The sequence below is a fragment of the Trichechus manatus genome, unplaced genomic scaffold (genome assembly GCF_000243295.1).
Source record: "Trichechus manatus latirostris isolate Lorelei unplaced genomic scaffold, TriManLat1.0 scaffold00008, whole genome shotgun sequence".
NCBI lineage: Eukaryota > Metazoa > Chordata > Mammalia > Sirenia > Trichechidae > Trichechus > Trichechus manatus.
In genome coordinates this window covers 2,948,352-2,972,726 of record NW_004443944.1, presented here as the reverse complement: position 1 = coordinate 2,972,726, position 24,375 = coordinate 2,948,352, and positions in this window count along the sequence as shown.

Genomic DNA, 24,375 nt, shown 5'->3' with positions numbered 1-24,375 from the left:
TTCACACAAATGTGCATATACAAATGCACACATTCTCATACACACACATATATACACATATACACGTGCACACACACATAGACACACACACACACTTCAGCACAAACTCTGGGGCCTCGACTGCAGGCCTGAGACCATGGGCTCCGTCGCTGGAAGGCAGAGGTTCGAATCCACTGCCAGCTGTGATAAACTTTGAGGGAGTGACATTGTAGATTGAATTACGTCCCCACTAAATACGTGCTGGAATCCCAACCCCTGTACCTGCGGATGTGTTCCTGTTGGGAACAGGGGTTTCTTTGTTGTGCCGATGAGGCCATACCAGCGCAGGGAGTGTCCTAAACCTAATCACTGCTGAGCTGTCAGAGGAGCAGCACGGACACAGGGACAAGCAAGCAGGAATGGGGGAGAGATGGAGGCCGCCTGGAGACAGCCGAGAAGCCAGGGACGGTGAGGCTGCAGAAGCTGAAAGAGACAAGGACTCCCCCCCCCACACACATGCACAGCCAAGAGGCAGCCTTCCCCTAGAGCTGGTGCCCCGAATTCAGACTTCTAGCCTCCTAAACCGTGAGAAAATAAATTTCGATTCTTTAAAGCCACACACTTGTGGTATTTCTGTTACAGCAGCACTAGATGACTAAGACAGTCCCTTTTATAAGAAAGCAAACCAACAGTTTTGTTTCATTTAGTTTTAATGCTGCCCAGATCAGAAGCATCTTTTCAGGGGAGGTACTGTTGTGTGATGTTGTGCTGGCTTTCACCACGGGAGTTATTTTCAGTAAAGAAAATCCTACAGTCCCAGATACTCTAGGAGTCTGGGTCACATTATACAGGTGACATGCCTGTGATGGTTAAGATTGTGTGTCAGCTTGGCTGGGCCATGATTCTCAGTGTTTTAATGTGATCACTCCCATGATTGAATATACTGTGAGTAGCCAATCAGATGAAAGGGAGTCTCCGTGGGGGTGTGGCTTGCATCTGAATATAAGCAGACATTCTGGCTTTTTGCTCACCCTGGATCCTGCGGCTACCTCCTGTCATCTCATCTCTGGTTCTTGGGACTTGAGCTGTCAGCTTATCTGCTGAACTTGGGATTCGTCGATCTTCACAGCCTGTGAGCGGAGCCCCGCTCTCTGACCTGCTGATCTTGGGTTCACCAGCCCCTGCAGCCACATGAATCAGGAGAAACCTTGGGGTCTTGCCCACCCATCTCGGAGTTGGTCAACCTTCACAGCCTGTGAGTGGGAGCCCTGCTTTCCCACCTGTCGATCTTGGGCTCGCCAGCTTCTGCTGCTGCGTGACTTGGGAGAGGCCTCTACCCTAATCCATGGACTTGGGACATTCTAGCCTCTACAATCACATGAGCTGTTTCCTTGATATAAATCTCTCTCTACATATATATTTATACACTTTACTGGTTTTGCTTCTCTAGAGAACCCAGCCTAAGACAATGCCCTTGGCCTAAGAGTCACACACCCCTGAGAAAGCCTGCCCCCCAAAGACATTGGGCAGAATGGATGGACACACGGCTGTCCACCCTGACTAAATAATTAAGTGATGAAATAATTGGTTCACTGTATTTAACCACTCCAGCTACCTAAATACATTATGCTCAAGCCTTACGCTATTTAAGTGTTTTGGTGACTGTTGGGACGTTTTATTCCTTTCAATAAGAAAAGGCAGAGCTTTTTCACTACCGACATTGTGTGTCTCTTGATAAACATTTCCAGCTTTTATCTCCTCCTCAAAGGAACATAATTGAAATATGATTAATGAAAAATACTTCCAGAAATGTAAACCTAATAAAACTTTCAGAGGTGCGGGCTGCTTAATATGAAACTGGTGCAATGCACAACAACTGGGTGTCAGCACATTCTGCTTTCTAACTTGGCCCGGGAGAAGGCCCTCAATGGGGCTGGCAGCAGTGGCTGAGGGGTAGATGGCTGGGGCTCCAGCCAGGGCCTGCTTTTTAGGCTGTGGTGGGGGTAAACACAGAAACGATGTGCTGGCAAGCCTCGGGGATTAAAACAGCAATTCCAAATACCTTTTAATCACATGTTTTAATATTACACGCATCCTTACTCTTTTCGGAAGATGAATTTTCAGGGAGAACCAACGTGTTAAAAAGCCGAAGTGTAAATTTATTCCTCTGCTATAAAAAACACAACTTGCATGTAAGTTATTTATGGGGAAATAAAGAAATTCTAATCTAAGCTAAGCCTTTGTGTCTTTGCTGACTTCTCTCTGTCTCCTGCCCTGCACAACCCCCAATAATACACACGCTGTGTTACTCAGGCGCATGATATAATTCTACACAGAACTGAATGAGTGGACCGTCTTATAAGGGGTGTGTGTGTGTGTGTGTGTGTGTGTGTGTGTGTGTGTGTGTGTTTTGTCCTATGTTATTAAATATCTGTGATAGAAACCTTTCAGTTCTGTGATGATTAATTTTATGTGTCAACTTGGCTAGGCTATGGTGCCTAATTGTTTGGTCAAACTCTAGTCTAGATGTTCATAGATGTGGTCCATATGTACAATCGGTGGTCTCCAAGTAAACAAGGTCACCCTCCATAATGTGGGTGGGCCTGATCCAATCAGCTGGAGGCTTTAAGAGCAAAAACTGAGGTGTCCCAGAGAAGAAATTTTGCCTCGAAACTGTCGTGGAAATTCTGCCAGTTTCCTCCTGCTAATTGTCCTGCAGATTTCCGACTTGCCAACCCCCACAATCATGTCAGCCAATTCTTTAAAATAAATCTCTCTCTCTCTCTCTTTCTGTGAGACTTCAGCTCACTTACTTTGGACACATCATCAGGAAATATCAGTCACTAGAAAAGAATATCATGTTTGCAGGGGTGGATTACCCAGTAAGCAAGGTAAGCACCTGCTTACTTACTAATCTGTCGTGACCAATTTCACATGAGTTTCACCATATCTTTGATTGGTCACTACAGATTAGTAAGTAAGCACAAGTGAACCCAAGCTTACCTTGTTTACTAGGTCATCTGTCCCTGTCAGGGATTATAAATTTGAAAAGAGGCTTTGATTCTGTAGGAAGGTGCTGTGGGGTTGGGAGAGAGACAGATGCCAGCCACACCTAGAGGCAGAATCTTTGATGTGGAAAAATGTGAAATTGTTCATTACAGATGATCTGGTAATCAAGGTAAGCACCATGCTTACCTTACCTACTGGATGATTTACCCCTGCATGTTTGGTAAGGTAGAGGGTCAGCAAAAATGAGGGAAATCCTCTGTGAGGCGGACTGACACAATAACAACAATGGACTCAAACACACCAACAATCCTGAAGATAGCGCAGGACCGGGAAGCGTTTTGTTCTGTGGGACTTAAAGTCACCGTGAGTCAGAGCCTGCTCGACTCCATGACATCTAACAACAGCTGTAGACAGACAGATAGGTAGGTAGAGAGAGAGAGAGATAGACAGACTGACATACATGTAGACCTTGCCGTCTAGTCAATTCCAACTCATAGCGACCCTGTCCTATAGGGTCTCTGTGAGTCAGATATACACACCTATATACATCCTATTAACAAGCCCTGGTGGCACAAACCGTTAAGTGTTCAACTGTTAACCTAATGGTCGGCAGTTCCAACTCACCTAGTGGTTCCATGGGAGGAAGACCTGGAGATCTGCTCTTATAAAGATGACAGCCTAGGAAACCCTGTGGGGCAGTTCTACTCTGTCCTATAGGGTTGCTATGAGTCGGAATCAACTTGACGGCACCCAAAACAACAGATCCCATTGGCTCGCTTCTCTGGAGAGCCCTGACTGTTGGGAGGTCCTCTGAGAATGTGGATGAGCCTTTGTGGACACCTCGCAGGACTGACCCAAGACCTCTCACAGCCAGAGTGTCATGACCCATCTCTCAGGCACCCTCTTTTCTCCACAATACAGGTCGAGTCGGCTTAGATTTTACTGTAGTAAATCCACCGTCAGAATGCTCGTCATTGTTTTCTAAATCCATGCCAAGACAGGAGAGCTCCAATCCAAGGAGCATGAGGACGTTTGTCGTGGAAATGGCTGAGCAGAAAGACGCACACTTTGTATTAACCAATTGTGCTGCATCTCCGCAGGCTGTTCTCGAGTTCTTTATATATTCCTTGTTATATTTAATCACATTGTTTATGGTAACAGTTATGAGAAAGCTGACTTGTTTAGTGCCAAGTGTTTCACACCTTGGGTAAGGCAGTTCATGTTCAAATTCTATTTTGGGCTTTATTTGTGAATTTGCAGTTTTCAAAGGGTTTGGGGGTATGAGAGCCAGCTGTGAGCCTCTTTCTAAAAAGGCGAGTCTCTCGTTGACAAGAAAGGTTTATTGAACGCGCAGTGATTGACTATTTTCCTCCTGTGTTAAGAGTAACATGACACGCTGTTCGGCAGACATGTGGTTCCTGCTTCTAGCAGCACACACAGCTCCAGTCAGAACCAAACAGTAGCTGGGAAGATGGAGTAATGGTGAGGTTTAATGGCTGAGTCAAAACAGAGCCAGCAATTGTGTGTGTTGGGGGGGCGGGGGGCGGTTCTGCTTGCTCCGCAGAAGAAAGCCCCACCCAGGTTCCATCCTTAAAGATGGCAGCTGCCCACCTAGAGCAATCACCTATAAAGCCGTCCTGCAAGGGCACCTCCAGGCACAGCAACCCTTCGCCATCACAGGCTCGGGCGTGCGGGAGAGATTTAGTCACATTAAGTCTCATTCATTTGGAGACCTCTCTCCAATCCCCTGGATCATACAAAGATCACAAGGATCTTAGGAAAGCAAAAAAAAAAAAAACCTGAAGTGACCCTCTGGTGGGCAGCCTTGGCCACGCACCGCTGACAGGCAACCTGTCCAAGCCAGCGGATAAGTCCCGGCACAGCTGCTTCTTGGCCAGACTTGGGGCTGTTGACCCAGGCCAGAGGCCAGTGCCAAGGACGGCTTAGTCTCCCAAGGTCCAGCTGCCACCCTGGTCCTGACAAAGACCCACAGGCCTGTGTCCCTTCCCCAGGGCCAGGAGAATATGTTCATTTATTCATTCTCTCCCTCCCTCCCTTTCTCTCCCCCCATCATTCTTATCTATTCTCTCCCTGCCTCTCTCCCTCTCTCCCTCTCCTCTTTCTCTCCCTCTCACCTCTTCTTCCCTGCTCCTCTCTCTCCCCGTCTCTCCCTCTTTGTCTCTCTCCATTTCTCTCTTCTTTCCTCCCTCACCTCCCTTCCCTCTCTCTCTCTCCCCATCACTCTCTCCCTCTCTCTCCCTCCCCATCACTCTCCGCCTCTCTCTCCCTGCCCATCTCTTTTCCCCTCTCTCCCTCCCCACCTCTCTCCCCCCTCTCCCTCCCCTATCTCTCTCTTAATGTCTCTCTCTTCTCACATCTCCCTCCCTCTGTGTCTCTCCTCTGTATCTCCCACCTCCTTCTCCCTTCTCTTTCTCTTTCCCCACCCCTCCCCCCTCAAATTAACTTTCCTCCCCTCCCCTCAGGGCCATGCACAGACTCTGACCCCGCTGTTAAGAAGTAGAATTATCTGTGGACTGTTTCTGCTCCCAGCTGAGCCAGCTTCCCTGGAGAAAAACACACGGGCTTGTCAAAGCCCCCGTCTAACCAAGGCCCAGGAGCATCCACGGCTGGACATGTTGGGTTTATTACCCATCACAGTGAGGGGGTTCTCACCAAACGGAACCAAGGAGGCTCAGTAAAAGGGTGTCTGGAGGAAGCTGCTATAGGATTCGGGCTGTGCTTGCAGTTTGGGGAGGGTCTGAGGAAGCGGGGTCTCACTCTGCGTTGGGTGCCTTCAGAAAGCTGGTAATCTCAGGATGAAGGCTCTCAGTCCATCTCATCTATGGGGGTGGGGGTGGACTAGAGCAGAGATAATGCTGTGATGGGTAAGGACTTTGCAACCACTCACTCAGAGAGGGGTGTCTATGAACGTCGTCTCCCAGGACACGCACCCCAAGCACGTCGCTGCCGCCCACAGTGAAGAGTGTGGCTTAGTGTGAGGTCACATCTGTTCTGTGACATCGGGGCTGCGGTTTTTCTTGCTCAGACATAAGGAGCAAAAAATTCACCTAGTGGTGCAGTGGTTAAGAGCTTGGCTCCTAACCAAAAGGTCAGCAGTTGGAATCCACTAGCCACTCCTTGGAAACCCTATAGGGCAGTTCTACTCTGACCAGTAGGGTTGCTAAGAGTCGCAATTGACCCTATGGCAACGGGTTTGGTTATGATTATGCTTCCAACCGTATTACTAACCGCTTTGCAGTAAAAAGCCCTGGTGGTGTAATGGGTCAGCACTTGGCTACTAACTTAAAGTTCGATGATTTTAATCCAACCAGCGGCTCTGTAGGAGAAAGACCTGCTTCTGTAAAGATTGTCATTGTTGTTGTTAGGTGCCAACTCATAGTGACCCTATGTACAACAGAACTGAACACCGCCAGATCCAGTGCCATCCCCACAATCCCTGTTATGCTTGAGCCCATCGTTGCAGCCACTGTGTCAATCCATCTGACCTTCTACTTTAGCAAGTACGATGTCCTTTTCCAGGGACTAGTCCCTCCTGATAACACGTCCAAAATATGTGAGATGTAGTCTCCCCATCCTTGCTTCTGAAGAGAATTCTGGCTCTGCTTCCAAGACAGATTTGTTCATTCTTCTGGCAGTCCATGATACAGTCAATATTCTTCACCAACACCATAATTCAGAGGCATCAATTCTTCTTCAGTCGTCCTTATTCATTGTCTAGCTTTCACATTAATATGAGACGGTTGAAAACACCATGGCTTGGTTCAGGCACACTTTAGTCCTTAAAGAGACATCTTTGCTTTTTGACACTTTAAAGAGATCTTTTGCAGCAGATTTGCCCAGTGCAATGCATCATTTGATTTCTTGACTCGATGGCACCCAACAAAAACAACCACTTTGCGTGTTGGAGACAAGCAATTGTGCCCCCAAGTCAGCTCCCACACCATACCACTTATTAAGCAGCAGAGCTTTAAAGCCCATTGTTGCAGCCACTGTGTCAATCTATCTCATTGAGGGTCTCCTTCTTTTTCGCTGACTCTCTACTGTACCAAGCATGATGTCCTTCTCCAGGGACTGGTCCCTCCTGATAACATGTCCAAAGTATGTGAGATGAAGTCTCACCTTCCTCTCCTAGGAAACCCTATGGGACAGGACAGTTCCATTCTGTCACAAGGGTCACCAGGAGTCAGAATCGACTCGACGGCACGGGACAAAAACTACATTGATAGAGTTGGATAAGTATCTACCATATGCATAAGTGGTTTCTACTCATTGCATTTGTCCTTAGAAGCAGTATAGTGTTATTTGAAGGTGAACTTAGAGCAGTTAAAAATGTACGTTGGAAATTCTAGGGAAGTCACTCAAAAAATTTAAGTATGATGGATATATGAAGAAAGAAGATATAATGTAATCATATAAAATGCTCACTTAAAACCAGAGTTGGCCATAAAAGAGAGGAAAGACCACAATAAGGGCATGAAGCGGACTTGCTAAGCCATCTCCCTGGGAAGCCCGGTTCAGGCTGCAGAGTTTATGTCTGTGTTTAAGGGGCTGAAGATTTTGTTTAGTTCTCATGGTATGAGGGGACCAAGACTTATTCAGTTACATCTGAGGACAAGATCTCATGCTTACAGCACCTTCCCTTTCTTTGCTAGCAAAATGCTTGCCCACAAAGGCATCCAATAGGTTTGTAACGCATTGAGTTGCATGTCAGAGTTTTATGTATAGGAAGTATAAGTTTTCAGTCAAGATATAAACACCTTGAGTGAGGACTGTGTGGCTGACCCTTCGAAGGGCTTTCGGCGCTGCCTGGGCATAGCGGGAGCCATTGGTGAGCAGTGGCTCTTATCATTTCCATTGAAGGTCCCAGAACCACAGTCACAGGGCGTTATTACTGGAGGGGTCCTGTGAGCTCATTAAGCCGGTAGTTCTCAAGCCCAACCCAGCCAACTGCTCACAATTCCTGGAGATGGGTCCCAGGCATCCGAATGCCACCCCCCTACCCCCCCCCCACACACAAAGCATCCAGATAATCGGCCGTATTTGGGGACTACCGGCCTGATCACACCCCTTCCCGTCATACACGGGGAGTACTAGGCTCCGAGGTCTGAACTGGCTGCCAGGTAACACAGACGCCAAGGGGCAAAGCCCACCCTACAACTCAGGCCTCCCAGCAGCTCTGAGGGCAGCTCACGTGGGGCTGCTCCTTATGCTCCATACGGTGTTGTTGTTAGTTGCTGCCCAGTCTTCTCCGACTCATGGTGACCCCATGCCCCACAGAATGAAACATGCCCCGTCCTGCGCCACCCTCATGATCTTTGGTCTGCTTGAGTCCATTGTTGTGACCACAGCGCATTGTGAGCACCTTCCAGCCTAGGGGGCTCATCTTCCAGAGCTCTACTGGACAATATTCCGTCGCGATCCATGGGGTTTTCATTGGCTCACTTTCGGAAGTAGATCACCAGGCCTTGCTTCCTAGTCTGCTTTAGTCTGGAAGCTCTGCTAAAACTTGTCCGTCATGGGGGACCCTGCTGGAATTTGAAATCTGGTGGCACAGCTTCCAGCAGCACAGCAACACGCAAGGTGCCACAGTAGAACACCCTGACAGATGCAGATGGTTGATATAGGAGAGGGGAAAGGAAAAGAGAATTTGCTTTCACACACACTGGTGTGTGTGTGTATGTGTGTGTTTGCTCATGTATCTTAAGCTTCACTGTAAATACTGTTAGTAAACCTTATGTTATTAAACACCAGCGCTAACATTGCTATTTCCTTCTGATGCATTAATCAGCCTTGTTTTTCTTCTCTCCCAGAAAGTAAACAATTTTTTTAAAGTTCCACATGACGGTCTATCAGCAATGACAGTCCCACAAGGTGATGGTGACTGGTGGGCACACGCTGCTTGCTGTGATCCAGTGTTGCCCCCACAGGGACTCACCCCTTTGCACAGTGGCCCCATGGGGGAGGTACTGTTATCCCGTTGTAAGCAGGAGGAAGCGGAGAACAGAGAGGGCAAGCAGCTGCCCAAGGTCACAGAGCTTGTGAACGACAGAGCCAGCCTGACTGTCGGCTGGTCTCTTTTTCACCCTCTGTCATTTTTTGGAGGGAGGTGACCTCTGACCCAGACACGGCCACCATTTAAGGGCACCAGCCACTCCCTTTGTGCCAAGAGGCCACCGCCGACCAGAACCGGAGGTCCCCTGTGTGTCACGGCCCCTTGCCTCTGCCCGCAGCCCCGAGTAGACGGTAGCCAGGAGCCGTAACGGGGTCAGGGACCACCCTCACCGTCTTTCAGAGCCCCGTGTTCCCGTCTCCATCAGAACAAGCAGCAGATCCCTTGCTTGGTCCACGGTCCATTTTCACTTGATGTGCACCCTGTGTTTTTCCTTAATGCATGTGAGACGGATGGTTCCAGGCCGAGGGGTCAGGAGAACACTACAGGCCCGTGTCTTTGCCTCCTCCTGGCCCTCCCCCACCACACTCAGGACCGTGGGAGGTGCTCCCCAGCGGGTCAGCGGCCACTCAGCAATTTCGCGGGGGGAGGTTCAGACTCCACACTTGACCTTCAAGAGTCCTGGGTGGCACCAATGGTTAAGCGATCAATTACTAGCCAAAAAGTTGGTGGTTCGAACCTGCACAGAGGCGCCTCAGAAGAAAGGCCTGACCATCTGCTTTTGAAAGGTCGCAGCCTTGAAAACCCTATGGAGCAGTTCTGCTCTGCACATGGGGTCACCACGAGTAGATGGCAACTCAAACAACAAGTGTGGACCCTCAGGGCCTCTTAGCGTAAACCCTGCCCCCCATCCAGGTGTCCCCAGCAACAGCCCCTTGCCGTCCACAAACCCCTCACTGACAGAAGGAGGCACATGCTTTCCCCATGAGCTCAGAGCGTGCTGCTCCTTCCCTGACCATGTCCATGGTCCAGATGCCGTGAGACCTGGACACTTTCAGGACAGAAGGACAGCAGGTGAACAAGTGCGCACGGAGCTCCAGTTTGCAGACGTCTTCTGAGAAAACTGGGAGTTGAACCCACGAGGTTGTTTGTTTGAACCCAGGTGGGGAAGAGGTCAGATCAGGGCTGATTTCCTCTCTGACAAGAAGAGGCTGCACAGAGCACATTCCTGTGTGCATGTTCCTTGCTGCTTTGAAAGCGCTGGGTCAGCAAAGCAAAGGTGGGGTCTGAAAGAAGACATGTATATTCACAGAAATAGATATATATATAGTATGTATACATTGAGTATATAGATACATTGTTGCAATAATGTATATACATGGTATATACATACGATAGGTATATTGTATATACATTGTTGCAACCGCTATGTACTTAGAGTGCTTCCAACCTAGGGGACTCATCTTCCAGAGCTCCATTGGACAAGATTTTATTGTGAGTCATAGGGTTTTAGTCAGCAGATTTTGGAAGAAAATTGCCAGGTCTTTCTTCCGAGTCTGTTTTAGTCTGGAAGCTCCACTGAAACCTGTTCCAACATGGGTGGCCCTGGATGCTGACAGTGTCTACCTCTGCTTGGCTCAACCTGAGTCCTAGCCCAGCCCAAGTAAAGCTAATGGGTCTCAGTATCTCTGCACTAAGATGCCCCACAAACTCTGCTGCAGAGTGCACTTTGGAGATCCACCCTGACATATCTGGAAGGATCCTGTCTGCCTCCGCAGTCACCAAGCCAGGCTGCAGCCCTCCTGCCAGGAGCTGAGATGTACAGTGAGGCGGCCAGTGGTGGAGGCCAGGGTCCTGGAGGTGCAGCAGCCTCTGTAGAATCATGACGCATGCTGGCTTGTGGGTCACATGTCCCGAGGGTCGCTGCTTCTCCAAATGTCTTCAGGATGTGGTGATGCAGAAAGAGAAGGAGAGAGGAAAAGGTCCTCCTCCTGGGAAAAGGGACTGTTCCACCCTGCATGCATGTATTTCACATCTAGTATGGTGAGGAGGCAGTGATGGCTCTGAGGTAGAATTCTCACCTTCCATGTGGGAGACCTGGGTTCAATTCCCAGCCAATGTACCTCATGAGCATCCACCACACAACTGTCAGTGGAGGCTTGCATGTTGCTATGATGCTGAACAGGTTTCAGCAGAGCTTCCAGACTTAGGCAGACTAGGAAGAAAGGCCTGGCAGTCTACGCAAACCGTATGGTGCACAATGGTCCGATTCTGCATGGAGGCCCCAGGAGTTGGCCAAATCAATGGCAGCCAGCAACAACACCAAAGTGTAATCAGCACATCTGGGCTTGAAACCCGCTTCTTCCTTTGGGGAATCCCACTGCCGGGTCACACGGAGACCAACAAGAGATTCAGATCCTTCTCCCTGCCTCGTATCCCAGCCTGCCTCAAGGGGTTCGGATAGAAAGATGGGGAATGGGCACTTACTTTTTGTGTGCTTAATTAACTCTTTGAAGCCTGCCTAATGAAGATGAGGCTCCCCAGCCACCCCCATTTCACAGGTGATGACATCGTTTCTGTGTGTGGTGACAAACAGTGACCACACGCATACTCACACGCACACTCACACGCACACTCACACGCACACTCACACACTTGTCGTCCACCCCTAGCAGGGCCAGCCTTGGAGCATTGCTGGGAAGACAGAATGCAGTCATTCACGCCGGGCCCACCAGTGTCTGATGCCGAGTTGATGGAGTTAGCTTGGTGCTGACTGTGAGCTCTGGACAGGTCTGGTGGGAGGTGCCAACAGCCACAAGACTGACTCTCTGCTCTGCTGTTCATCCATTTGTAGTCATTCAAGAAGCACTGAACGAGGGTTGAGCGAGAGTGAGCCCTGCTCTCGGTACGGGTTGCCTCCGTCGTGCATGAGACTAAGGAAACTGTGGAGGGAATCGACAGACTGCTCCGGACCACCTCTGCTGGCCGTGCGGGGCAAAAACGGTTATTTCTGAAGCCATCCTGCAGCCAAACGCCCGCCTGCCCGAGGGGCCCTCCACGGCAGCACTAACCCCAGACAAACAGGGCACCCTTCTTGCTGGAGCTTCGTTCACAGGAACACTTAGTCTCCACAAACGCCTTCTCGCGAGGTGGCTTCCAGGAAACGTGGGCACGTCTGTCCTCTCAGCAAGCTCAGTGTTCCATTCAGGGGCCGCTGTCTCTCTTCCTCCTGCCCCCTCACATGGCTCCGGTGCCGCTTTGCCATTTCTGGTGCTGGGTTTTAAGTTATCTTCTGCTCAAGTCCCCTCAGAAGTGAGCAGGGAGTGAGCACTTCATCTCCCCAGCACCTGTTGCTGACCAGTCCACTCTCTCATGGCAAGCCCACGTGTGTCAGAGTAGAACTGTGTGCATAAGGTTTTCAGTGGCTGTGATCTTATGGAAGTAGATTGCCAGGCCTTTCTTCCAAGGCACCTCAGGGTGGACTCAAACCTCCAGCCTTTGAGTTAGCAGCTGAGTGCATTAACCATGTGCACCACCTAGGGATGAGGCCCACGTTGCAATTCTTGTTCTGTAGGTGAACACCCCCTACCTGCCCCCTGCAAAGAAAGGGGCTTTTTTTTCCTTTCTTTTCCTTTTTTGCATCTGGAAACAGATGCTCACTGGGAAGGTGCACACTGGCTCAGCCCATCATGGCAGAGGCCCCAGCCGGGACGTGTCGCGTGTCCTCACTGCCGGGTCGCTCGGAAACCCACAGAGACTCAGATCCTTCTCCCTGCCGCAGGTCGCAGCAAGCTGCAGGAGGTTTGGAGAGAAAGATGAGTACGGATACGAACTTCGTGGGCACAGTTAAGTCCCTGAGCCTGCCTACTGATGAAAGGAGGCCTGGTGGCTCAACGGTTAAGTGCTTGGCTGGCAACAAAGAGATTGGCAGTTCGAATCCACACAGGGGCTCCAAGGGAGAAAGACCTGTTGATCTGCTCCCGTAAGGATTACAGCCCAGGAAACCCCATGGGGCAGTTCTACTCCATCACATGGACTTGAGGGCACCCAAAGACAGCAGAGAAGATAAGGTTCCAAGATTACCGCATTTCACAGGTGATGCAGCTGAGGCATGGAGCAAGAGGTTCGGCCTGAACGCAAACCCAAGCCGAATCACTTGGCCCCAGTCTCCACTGGATCCCCTCAGCCGTGAGGAGTCGGGGCAGAATTCTAGCAGCTGCCCGCCAGCCAGCCAACTGTTTAACTCCTCCTCATCCTCTGGGTCCCCAGGGAAGCCTGGCCTGACCCGACCTGTGTCCTCTCGTGCACCCCACAGTGCGCCCTGCCACTCTGTGTGTCTGACCACAGATAACCGGGCCTCAGTTTCCCCTCTGTGACACAGGACTGTGTCACGTTTGTACCCCTGAGCTCAGAAGGGCCCCCCAAACAGTGTTTACTGTCCTGTATTCACCATCTTGAAGGGCTCAGTGATTTTGTGTTTGAACTTGTGTCCTGTAAGCGAGGTCTAGTGGGACTATGGGACACGTGCCCACTGGGGGTTTGGAGCCTCCGCTCACATGCAGCCCCGCCTCCCGCCTCCTCCCTGCCTCCTGAATGAGCACTCGGCCGCCTGCTCCCCTGCCCTGCCCAGCAACCACTACTGCCCTCTACCCCCTTGGGAGGGGGCCTGGGCACAGGCAGGGACTGAGGGAGGGTCAGGGTGGAGGGCCGCATTGTGTTTGACAATCAGGGTGGGGGCCAGACACCCTCAAGGGTCTGCACTGATCCACAGCATCCCCGCAGCCACAACATTAAATAGCAAATGAAAAACATCATGGCAGGTCTAGAGGCAGACAGACAGACAGACACTGGCCTTCCATATTGGATATTTGGTTTCCATTCCCTGCCAAGGCACCTCATGCACAGCCACCATTCATATGTCATTGGAGGCCTGCGTGTTGCTAGGATGCTGAATAGGTTTCAGCAGAGCTTCCAGATTAAGACAGACTAGGAAGAAAGGCCTGGCAGTCCACTTCCAAAAAAATCAGCCAGTGAAAAACCTATGGATGCAAGCCTGCATCCAGGGCATGGGCTGCATGGGCTGCTCTGACCCCTGGCCTGAGTCCCCGCTCCTTCTGGGGAGGAGCCTCTCAGCCATCTTCCAGGAGCATCCACCTCAGTGCTGTTTGGGAAAGCAGCCACAGAGAGCTGAGAGGCGCTGGGCATATCTCTCTCCTGTTGATGATAAGCTCCAGGAGGTCGGAGGACACAGCTGAACCTCCAGCCACCAGCAGAGTATGTGGCATGTGGGTGATATTTAAACACTCTTAGCTGAAGAAAGAATTGAAGATGCCAAGGCAGCAGGGGTGGGCAGAGAGCTCCGTGCTGGCTGCTCAGAAGGTTGCAATATCATCATCCCCACGATCCTTCTTTACAGCCCCGTGTGATGGGGAGGCTGGCGGTAATTCCACGTCCACCAGAGACTCTCTGGAGAGGAGGCTGGTGAGCGGGGCTGGCTCCCTGTGAATGTTCCCTGGGAGCTCTGCCTGGCGTTCTTTCTCAGGAGAGCCTGGCAATTTAAGGAGGCAGCTGCTTCCTGGGCTCACCTTGCAAAAGTGGAACCAATGGAGACAGGGACTCCATCACGGGGACTCGGGGGAGCTGAATGCGACCTGAGAAAAGCTTATTCCGGACAACGTCACACTTGTCCCATTAAAACGAGCAGCATAAAAACCACTTTCATTGTTGACAATGTTGTGCAGGACCTCAAGAGCTCAGCCCTGCTCATGAAACCTGGTCACTTGCTGGCCACCAAAAGGAGCTCTGCGCAGCCTGTGCACACGGCCCTGGCAATTCCCAGGAGCTTTATCATGGACTTCAGAAATAGTGATGTCCAAGGCTGACCCCAGTTCTTCCTTCTGTGTGTGTGTGACTTTTTTTTGTCCTACTATATTTAAGTCTTCCCCACATACCCTGCCAATGTAAATCACCCACTTACGCTCGCACACAGAACTCAATTGCCAATTTGTCTTTTTATTTCTTGCACTTAAAATGATTTGCCTTTAAATAATCTACGGTGAACTGTTCCTTTTACTACCACGGGAAGCGCTGGGGCGTCCGGGGAGTCACTAAGTTTGCAATTATTGCCAAAGCACTTGTTCTTTTCCCGCTTTGCCATGTCGAAGCCAAGAGCATTTTCGGGGGGCTGCTGGACCAGCGAGCAGAGTCTCCGAACTTCCTTGCTCGGCCCACCTGGGAGGTTCAGGGCCCCAGGTCTCCCCTTTTTCCGGTGGGACTGAAGCCGAGATTCCGTGCTAGCTCTGAGGTGCTTTAGGAATACAAGCCTCTCTCCAGGAAGTCATTAATTAGCTTTAATTGCCTCACTGGCCCTGGCTTTGAGCCATAATGGAGATGGATCTTGGCTTTGTAATCTCTCGTGGCAAACATGAGCGAGTTGGTGAAGAGAAAAGCTATCTGATCCAGCATTATGCACTGAATTGTGTCCCCCAATATACATACTGTAATCCTAACCCCTACATCTGTGGCTGTCATCCCACCTGGGAACAGGCTTTCTTTGTTATGTTAATGAGGCCATATCAGTGGAGGCTTGTTTAGCCAATCACCTTTGAGATATAAAGAGAGCAGATCAGACACAGAGCAAAGAAACTCAGGGGGAAGATAGATGCCAAGTGGAGATCACCAAGAACTGGATGAGCAGAAGCTGAAGAGACAAGGACCTTCCCCCAGAGCCGACAAAGAGAGAGCCTTCCCCCAGAGTCGACAGAGAGAAAGAGCCTTCCCCTAGAGCTGACAGAGAGAGAGAGAGCCTTCCCCTAGAGCTGACACAGAGAGCCTTCCCCTAGAGCTGACAGAGAGAGAGAGAGCCTTCCCCTAGAGCTGACACAGAGAGAGAGCCTTCCCCTAGAGCTGACACAGAGAGCCTTCCCCTAGAGCTGACAGAGAGAGAAAGCCTTCCCCTAGAGCTGGCAGAGAGAGAGAGCCTTCCCCTAGAGCTGACAGAGAGAGAGAGCCTTCCCCTAGAGCCAGCAGAGAGAGAGAGCCTTCCCCTAGAGCTGACACAGAGAGAGAGCCTTCCCCTAGAGCTGACACAGAGAGAGAGCCTTCCCCTAGAGCCAGCAGAGAGAGAGAGCCTTCCCCTAGAGCCAGTGCCCTGAATTGGGACTTTTAGCCCCCTAAACTGTGAGAGAGTATGTTTCTGTTTGTTGAAGCCACCCACTTGGGATATTTCTGTTACAGAAGCACTAGATAACTAAGACACCAGGTGTCTGTTATTCCTCCCGGGCCGGTCCACCTCCCCCCTGCCCCATCTTCCTCCGGTCCAGACCCCTCCAACCATGGTTATCCACCTCTCTGGAGCATTCCTTTGTCTTATTCTGTGGGGACACGAAAGTGGGCTGGCTCCAGCGCTTCCTGACTGTCTCCTCAAATGTCATGGACCCTCTGCTTCTTCCCTTCCGGTAGATTCAAAAGTTGTTTGCCCTTGCCTCGGCAGTCTGAAACTCAAATCCTCAAATGCAGGAAGAAAGCTAGGTTTGGTCTGGTGGTGCCCTCAGGCTCAGAAGGGGAGGGCTAGTCAGCCTCCTGGGTGCCAACGCCCTCACAGACAAGAAAACGTGGGTGCAATTTACAATCCTTTCAATTCTTGGTCCTTTCATTCCTAACTTGTCTTTTCAACAAACGCATGGGCTAACACTAACTCTGCCAAGAAAAGCTGTTGCCTTTGCGAGTTGTCTTTGTGAGTTGCCTTTGCGTTGGCTCCGATCCGCGGTGACCCCGTGAACAACACAACAGTATGCTGCCTATCCTCAACGTCGTCACGATGGTCGGCGTGCTGGAGTCCGCTGTTATGGCCACTGTGTATTCAACCTACGGGGACAGTGTTCTGTTGTTGTCCATAGGGTTTTCATTGGCTGATTTTTTGAAGTAGATCACCAGGCCTTTCTTCCTAATCTTAGTCTGAAATCTGCTGAAACCTGTCCACCACGGGTGACCCAGCTGGTATTTGAGATACTGGTGGCATAGCTTCCAGCATCACAGCAACAGGCAATTCACCACAGTATAACAGACTGAGAGACAGGTGGTGGGCCAAGAACTGAAGCTTCTCCTTTTTCAGGGGACACAGGGGACAGGAGAAGGGGAGGAATTTGGAGGTTGAAATAGTTTGAGACATCTTGCGGAGCTACTGTCTCCCTGTCCACCTGCTGACAGAGACCCTTAAGCTGAGAGAAAATATAAGAAAACAGAAGATGTGGAATTTAATTGGCAATTAGAGCAGGCCATTTCCAACTGCCCATCTTGATGTCACCTTTTAGAAAGAGAGAATTGATCGTAACTCTGGAATTTTGTGACTTGGAGGAATTGAATCTGCTGGGGACTCAGCCATAACAAGGACGTGGCAACACTTAAAAAGCACAATGCATTATTTATTGTCATGAAAGGCAAGACCGAAGGTTTATCATAACACGTATGTCTGCATAAAGGAATCTGACAGGGCAGATCGATAAACAAGCGGATTGCTTGTCTGGAAGGGCCTTTTTATTGTTTGTTTATGTTTTATATCAAAATAAGGTTCAAAGAAAGAATGGTGACCTCCAAAGTGAGGTGAGAGAGGGGGCCTGACGTGCCCAGGAAGGATTGGAGGGACGGCACAGCTTAGTCGACTGAAAAGTAAGTGAAAAATGAAAAAGTAAGCCCCTGTTTGGCTCACTTACTTTGCAAAGGCCAAACTCCAGAAAAGGACATCAGGTTTGGTAAAGTAAAAACAAAAAAAGTTGCCATTGAGTGGGTTCTGACTCATGGTGACCCCATGTGTTACAAAGTAGAACAGCTCCACGGGGTTTCCTTGGGCAGGAGGGGCCCTGGTGGCACAGTGGTTATTATTAAGCACTCCTGCTAACCGAAAGGTCAGTGATCGAGTCCGCCAGCCACTCCAACGGAGAAAGATGTGGCAGTCTGCCTCCATAAAGATTTACAGCCTTGGAGAGCGTATGGGGATTGACAGAGTCGTTGATCGTTATCAACACAAAATCGCTTCAAAGGCTATGAGTTTGGTGGTTGTTGCTGTTTGGAATGTTTACAGAAGTGGATTGCCAGACCTTTCTTCCTCTATGCCACTGGGTGGGTTTGAACCACCAGCCTTTAGGTTAGTGGTCAAGTGCAAGCTGTTTGCGCTCCCAGGGACCTTTGTAAAGCGGAGGTCAGAGAAAATGAGGGAAACCCTGCACGTGGTGGATTGACACAATGGTCACAACAAGGAACTCAAACATAGCAGTGACTGTGAGGATGGCGCAGGACCAGGTGACGTTTGGTTCTGTTGCACAGGCAGTAGCCAAGAGTTGGAGCTGACTCAATGGCACCCAACAACAACAACACCCCTGAGCCTGCAGGAGGAGAGACGGCTGATGGTGCCCCCGTCACATGGTGGGTACTGGCCTCTGTGCCTGCGCCTGCAGGGAGGAGAGCCGGCTGATGGTGCCCCCATTACGTGGAGGGCACTGGGTTGATGGCATCCCCATCACGTGGCGGGTGCTGGCCTCTGTGCCTGCGCCTGCAGGGAGGAGAGCTGGCTGATGGTGCCCCCATTACGTGGAGGGCACTGGGTTGATGGCATCCCCATCACGTGGCGGGTGCTGGCCTCTGTGCCTGCGCCTGCAGGGAGGAGAGCTGGCTGATGGTGCCCCCATTACGTGGAGGGCACTGGGTTGATGGCATCCCCATCACGTGGCGGGTGCTGGCCTCTGTGCCTGCGCCTGCAGGGAGGAGAGCCGGCTGACGGCGTGCCCGTTACGTGGCGGGTGCTGGCCTCGGTGAGATTTGTTTCAGCCTGTGGACATTCCGCAGACCAGGAAGAGATGCCCTCCAAGGCTTTGCAAAATAGAAAAAAATATTTAAAAAATTGCACACACTTTCTTAATCAACTACCCTCTGCGCAGTCCTTGACTTGCTTCCAGGAATTTTCACAGCCTTCATCATTTATTTCATTGCATCTTCACAGAAATTCCATGAGATGATATTATGGCCACCCTCCATTGGACAAATAAGCCCTGGGCCTGGCTTCACTCAGGGTGAGCCCCTCCTGCTTGTGGATGGGGGAGGGGCTACTGCACGAGCAATCTGTTTCTTCTGCTGGCATCAGGGGGTGCGGCCATTGCGATGACAAAATCTGATCAAGTCCCGAGGTTCCCCAAGCTTGGACTTCAGACTTAGACAGTACTGCTTAGGCCCTTGGTTTCTCCATTGACTGATGGGTTCCTGGGACCTCCTTCACCTCCATTTCCTAATTATAGGATGGAGATGACCCTAGTGTTTGTCAGAGTACCAAATGAGATGCTGTATGCAAAGAAGCCAGGGCAATGTCAAGGACTCAATAGATCATCGATACAGGTATGGGTATAACCGCGTCCGTAAATGTTCTCCCCAACAGTGGTAGAATTCTTGCCTTCCGTGTGGAAGACCCAGGTTCGATTCCCAGGCAGTGCACCTCATGCACAGCCACCACCTTTCTGTCAGTCGAGGCGTGTGTTACTATGATGCTAAGCAGGCTTCAGCAGGGCTTCCAGACCAAAGAAGACTAGCAAGAAAGTCCTGGTGATCTACTTTCAAAAATCAGCCAGTGAAAACCCAATGGATCACAGTGGTCCAATCCACAACCAATCATGGGGATTGTGCAGCACCAGGCAGCATTTTGTTCCTTTCTGCGTGGGGCCTCCATGTTGTGGTCAACTTGACAGCAGTTAACGTCATCAGTAAATAAATCACTGATGATGGGTATCACAGGTCCTTAAAGGTTCTCCAAATATCATTTGGCTTCCTTTAGAGTCCACTGCTCAGAGAGGTCTTCACTGACTGCCTACTTAAGGAGCTAGGTCCCACCCCTTATTGTAATCCCATTCCTCACCTGTTCTTCTATTTCCTGGACCTTCCCCAAGCACATTTATTTCCCACTCATTTGTTGTCTCCCTCCCTCAGCAGATTCCACTTGTCATGAATACAAGGGCCTGGCAGATCAATACCAGGTATTTCTAACACCTGCTGAATGAATGAATGAATGAATCACACCTTCTGTAGGTGAGATCATATGCTAGGGATGCAGCTGGAGGGAAAATGGCACACCAGTTTCACATGGTGATGTGAAAAGGGGGAATTTCAAGGTGTGATCAGAGAACATGGAGGCTGGGGCAGCACTAACTTAGTCTGGGGGTCTGTTACTGATTGAATTGTGTCCCCCCAGATATATCTGGTAGATTTTAGCCCCTATTCCTGCGGTTCCAATTATTTTGGGAATAAGTTTTCTTTGCTATGTTAATGAGGCAGTATTACTGTAGGGTGTGCCTTGAATCAGTCTCCTTTGAGATGTAAAAGAAGCAGATTTAAGAAAGCAAGCACCCTTGGGGGGAAGATAGAGGCCAAGTCACCTGAAGATCATCAAGGAGCAGAAGCTCAAAAAGACACAAGGATCTTCCCCTAGAGCTGACACAGAGAGAGAGCCTTCCCCTGGAGCTGACAGAGAGACAGAGCCTTCCCCTAGAGCTGACAGAGAGAGAGAGCCTTCCCCTAGAGCTGACAGAGAGAGAGAGCCTTCCCCTAGAGCTGGAGCCCTGAATTTGTACTTCTAGCCTCCTAGTAAGGAGGGACCAGTCCCTGGAGAAGGACACTGTGCTTAGTAAGGTAGAGGGCCAGCAAACAGGAGAAAGACCCTCAGCGAGATGGATCGGCGTGGTGGTCGCAACAAGGGGCTCAAGCATAACAACCATCTTGAGGATGGCACAGGACTGGGAAGTGTTTCATCCTGTTGTGCTGGGGTCACTAAGAGTTGGGACCGGTTGGACAGCAGCTAACAACCACAACGACAAACTGTGAGGAAAAAGTATCCCTTTGTCAGAGCTACCCACTCCTGAAGTTTCTGTTATAGCAGCCCTCGGTGAGTAAGACGGGCTCAGGATGCTGAGCATAGGGTCCCGAGAAGGGGAAGGAGATGGTGTGGCAGGACCTGAGGCTGCAGAGGGTGGGCAGCTCATGCTTGGGGGTTTTATCAATTCTCTGCTCTATGGAGAAGTGGCAGCGTCTCTTCGACGTCATTAACCAGGTAAACTTCATACACGCTGGGACGTGTGGTCAGCGTCAACTTTAACACCACCGCGTAGACGCAGAATCCACAGTGAAACGCAGCCCTGAGAAGTGTGCCAGGAGTTTTGACAGCTCCACAGCATATCCAGCCGAAAGAGGCACCAACCAGAAAGTCTCAGTGGTTTGTGACTAATGATCGTTTAATAGTGTTTGGTATCAGATTTGTGCACACACTTCCAAACAGAGTAAATTGCATGTGGGTGTTTACATTCCAGGAGAGTCTCTATGTTATAATTGATAGAACTTTAATTTCAATGTGGCTTCAGCAGTAAACATGCAAATGGTCCTTTTCAGTATTACCAAGCCTTGGTTATTTTTAGGGAAGCAGAATGTTTTACTTTGGCCCCTAGACTGGAATGGAATTAAAAGCAAATCCAGATGGGATACGAATTGGAAGCACTGTGATGTGGGTGCAGCCAGCTTGCACTGTGCGTCTCTGCCTTCTGCCCACTCCCCGGTGGCAGGTTCCCCGACCCTACGTCCACAGCGGGAGGGGAAGCCTCAGCTGTCAAGCTTTGCATCTCAGTATAAACGTAAGTAAGGAGCCTTGGTAGTGCAATGGCTAAGCACTTAGCTTCTAACTGAAAGGATGCTGGTTCAAACCCACCAAGTGGCTCCTCAGGAGAAAGACCTGGTGATCTGCTCCTGTAAAGATTACAGCCTAGGACGCTCTACCGGGCAGTTCTACTCGATGGCCCCCAACAACAGCATAAATGTCAGTATTCCGTGCTAAATAACAGTGAGCATGGGTCATTTATTGGGAAACAGTAGGATTTGTCTCCTGCAATAGGGATTTAAGGCTGTGATCTGGGGACAGAAGAAATATTGAGGGTGGTGGTCATTATTGTGGTGGTGGTGTTGGCGAGTTGATTCCAACTCATAGCAGCCCCATGTGACGGAGTAGAACTTCCCATAGGGTTTCCTAGGCTGTGATCTTTACGGGAGCAGATGGTCAGGTCTTTCTCCCGTGGAGTTGCTGGGTAGGTTCGAACCGCTGACCTTTCAATTAGTAGCTGAACGTTAACCACTGTGCCACCGGGGCCCCGTATATGTATGTGTATATATATATATATATATATATATATGTATGTATACAATAATGATAACATCAGTAGCTACTATTTGCTGTGCCTGTACCAGAGCCCCGTGCTGAGCCCTCAAGAGGCACAACCAACCCCTCACTCCCCTCTGCAGACCTGCAGTGAGCTCTGAGGCCAGCCCACCGCACAGCAGAGGACACCAAGCTCAGGGAGGTCCTGCATTTGCCAAAGATCACCCCCATATCCAGGCCAGACTGAGCCTTTGCTCAGGGAAGCCCTGCACACGTAGCCTCTGGACACTGCTGTCCATAGATTAATTTATTCAAGTTCCAGGGACCACACACAGACCCAGAAGACAACGATTTCTCCTGCATTTTTCAGATGAAGGAACAATTGCAGCACAAAACCATTGTTCCCCCCAGGATGTCTCAGCCCCCTGAGAGAGGCCAGCTGGGAGTGGTCTCCAAACCTCCCATGAGTCCTGGTGCCAAGGAAAGCTTGGGCAGAGCCCCCCCTTGGGGTTCTATCCAGAGCCCCCTTCCTGTGCACAGAGGAGCTGCCTATAGAAAGGACCAGGCTGCAGGGGAGAGCTACTGTTTTCCCCAGGGGTCCCAGCACACAGACTACCCCACCCAGCCTGCAGAGGGACCAGCCCCAGGGGCAGGCAGGAGGTGAGCTTCCTTAGGATATGGGGACCCACTGGCAGCCCCCTGTGGAGCAGAGGGCTCCTAGGAGACAAGAGCTGTCACGGCCGGGCATGTGGGCACCACTCCACAGGAACCCAGGGCCGGGCACACGGGCACCACTCCGCAGGGACCCAGGGCCAGGCGCACGGGCCCCACTCCACAGGGACCCAGGGCTGGGCACGAGGTCAGCACTTTACAGGGACCCAGGGCTGGGCACGAGGGCACCACTCCACAGGAACCCAGGGCCGGGCACACGGGCACCACTCCGCAGGGACCCAGGGCCAGGCGCACGGGCCCCACTCCACAGGGACCCAGGGCTGGGCACGAGGTCAGCACTTTACAGGGACCCAGGGCTGGGCACGAGGGCACCACTCCACAGGAACCCAGGGCCGGGCACACGGGCACCACTCCACAGGAACCCAGGGCCAGGCACACAGGCACCACTCCACAGGGACCCAGGGCTGGGCACAAGGGCACCACTTCATGGGGACCCAGGGGCCCAGGACTGGGCATGTGGACACCACTCCATGGGGACCCCAGGACGCAGGACTGGGCATGCGGGCACCACTCCAAAGGACACAGGGCCAGGCACGAGGGCTCCACTCCACAGGGACCCAGGGGAGCCTGTCCTCCAGGAAGAAGGTGCTGAACTCCGGCTGTGCAGAGGAGGAATCGGAAATACTTGCCTGCCTTCCACTCTGCAGAGCCGGGATGCCAGGCCCTGGGGCCACAGGGCGGTAGCTGTGTCTCCCTGGGCTCCTCAAGCAAACCAGGTAGGCATCAGCGCAGAGGGGAAGCTTTGAAAGTTCCAGCCAGCACTCTCCACTAGAATGCAGCAAGCTCCGTGTGTGAGCCTAAACATTCCAGTTGTTGTTGTGGGGTGCCTTCGAGTTGATTCTAACTCAGAGTGACCCCACGTGACAGATAGAACTGCCCCATAAGTTTTCCTAGGCTGTTGTCTTTATGCGAGCAGATTTCCAGGTCTTTCTCCTCTGGAGCCACTAGTGGGTTTGAACCACCACCTTTCAGTTAGCAGCTGAGAGCATCACCGTTGTGCCACCAGAGTGCCTTTATCCAAAGGGTGTTGTTGCTGTTGTTGGGTGCCATCGAGTAGATTCTAACTTATCAGTGACCCCATAGGACAGAGTAGAAATGCTCCATAGGGTTTCCTAGGCTGTAATCTTTACAGGAGCAAATCGCAAGGTCTTTCTTCCACAGCACTGCTTGGTGGGGTGGAACTGCCAAACTTTCAGTTAACAGTCAGGTGCTTAACCATTGTACCTCTAGGACTCCTTAACTTTCTGGTAGCCACATTAAAACCGGGGAAAAAATCAAAGGCAAAATGAATTTTCATAATGTATTTTATTTAACCCAAGACATACAAAATGCTATCAACTCAACATGTAATCAAAATAAAACATTATTAAGACCAGGAGTGGCAATATGAATCTCAGATAAAATAGACTTTAAAACAAAATCTACCATAAAAGACAAAGAAGGACACTATATAATGATTAAGGGGATGATTCATCATGAAGACATAACCATAATAAACATCTACGCACCCAATGACAGGGCTCCAAAATACATAAAATGAACTGTAACAACACTAAAAAGAGAAATT